We start from the raw sequence: 2,379 nt of genomic DNA, 5'->3' as shown, positions 1-2,379 counted from the left end.
GACTCCCGGGATTCCTTGAGGCCGGGGCCGCTGGGCGGCTGTCGCGGGTTCCGCTTTTCGGTCACTGGCACCGCCCCCTGGCCCCAAGGCCCGCCCTTAGGCCCAGACCTGCACCTTGAGTCTGGCGGCTGCGAAACTCTGGACACCCGAGAATCAAATTCTTAACAATTGTAGCAGGCGTGTGAAAGCCAGCAGTTTAGTGTCCCTAGGCGGCACGCGGTGTAAAGACCACTGGAGGAATCCCGAGGCCACGGTTCGAAGTACATCGCAGTTACAGCCTCCTCCTCCTCTCTCAACCTCTTGATCCTTAATGGACCACATGATGGTTAAGCCATCTTCCACCACATTCGTGGTCTAGCTGTGGGAGGGGAATTACCTGGCCAAAGTTGGAGGTAAAGTGTGCTTTCCTCACCTGATACTTGGGCTGGGAGTCAGGAAAGCATGATGCCTGACCACCCACTTTCCTGGAAGAGTTTATGTATTCCACCCTGTAACCTCCCCATCCCTGGCAAGTATTTCTTGCTACAAATAAATAAATGAATGAATCAGTGAATGAACTGCAAAGGAACAGTGGTGTTAAAGTATAATTTTCAAAAACGTAAAACCTGTTTAAAGGAGATTTAGAAGAACACATTATATATGGGCAATCAGGAATACTGAAAGAAATTTGCTACTTGTGCAAAACTGGTTGATACCATGTAGGACTAGAAAAAGTAATGTTTGAGAGCTCTCTTTTTCTACAGGGCTGAAATCACTTGTACCTCTATCAAACAAAATTCATCCCATTATTCTGTATTCTACATCTAGAGTCTATATCTTAGCTTTTACAGAGCTGGACAATAGAAGACAAGCAAATGTGCATACCCCACAGCACCAGATAATCCCCAGACCAGTACTCCACCCACACACTAATCTCTCAACAATTTCCAAGTCTTTAACAAAGTTTCCTGACAGTTCGAAATCCAAATACTTTGTTATTCAGTGTACACTTCAGACCAGCATCAGCCTCACTTGGGAATTTGCTAGAAATACAGAACCTCAGGCCCCACCCCAGTCCTGCAGAATCAGACTCTGAAATTTGCAAGAAATACAGAGCCTCAGGCCCGACCCCAGTCCTGCTGAACTGGACTCTGCATTTTAACAAACCTCTAGGGAATTCTTAGGCACACTGAAGTTTGAGACTCACTGTCTTAGAATGTGAGAGTTAGAAAGGATCCTGAGAATACTCTAGTCCAGCCGGCTCATTTTACAGATGAATAAACTGAGGCCCAATAGAGCTGTCTAGCTCAAGATCATAGCAAATTAGTACAGTCATCCCAAGGTATCCCAGGGGGATACCAGGATTCCCAGATCCTGGTCCTGGGTCCAGGACCCCTCGAGGATATCAAAATCCAAGGATGTTCAAGTCCCTTCTTAAAATGGTGTAATATTTGCATATAACCTATGCATATCCTCTTGTACACTTTAAACCATCTCTAAATTATAATACCTATTACAATGTAAATGCTATGTAAATAGTTGCCAGTGTACAGGAAATTCAATTCAAAAATTGCTTTTTGGAACTTTCTGGAATTTGGGGGGGAGTATTTCCCATCTGTGGTTGGTTGAATCCACTGATGTAGAACCCGCGGATACAGAGAGCTGACTGTAAAAGATTTGGTATTCAAAACTGGGTCTCTAACCTGCTAAAAGAGTGCCCTTCCCAAAGTGCAGAATGAAAGATCATTAGTTGAGACAACTTCCAGGCCAATTCTCTCATTTCGAAGATGAGGACACTGAGGCCCAGAGATTGGCTACAGTTTGCCTGAGGTCACACAGCTAGTTGATGGCAGAGTCAGGATTCCCATCCAGATCTCCTGATCTCTCCATCCCTGAAACCAGATGCTTAATTTAAATTGACACCATGGAAGCACTGATTCTCATATCAACATACCACACAAAGTAATTCAATCTTCAAGGACTTCATGCTGTATGCACATATAACTAGGGTGCCCTTTCTCTAATTTACCCAAAACACTAAATTCTAAGTAGCCTCTACCCTTATTTTGATTCAAAATATCTCTTTCCTCTTATGAATTAAAGTTAACATTGACATTTCTAGGAGATTATTTCAAATAGAATTTTTCTAAAAGTTCACTTGCTTTACTGGAAAGTTGCTATTTTTACATCAAAGAAGACATAGCATGAAAGTAAATTTCTTTCACTCTTAAAGAGCTTGCTACAGAGATACATTATTAAATGAAAGAGACAAGTTGCTGGGCTGTGTAAAATGTTACCCATTTTTGATTTTTTAAAAAGGAAAGGAAATAAATGAAATACATGTGTTAGTATATGCATGGAAAGAAATCTAGAAAAATATGTCTCATACTATTTATTTCC

This window comes from Lipotes vexillifer, unplaced genomic scaffold, assembly GCF_000442215.2.
Source record: "Lipotes vexillifer unplaced genomic scaffold, Lipotes_vexillifer_v1.1 scaffold1227, whole genome shotgun sequence".
Lineage (NCBI taxonomy): Eukaryota > Metazoa > Chordata > Mammalia > Artiodactyla > Lipotidae > Lipotes > Lipotes vexillifer.
The sequence above is the reverse complement of the archived record's forward strand: the minus strand, read 5'-3'. Positions refer to the sequence as shown.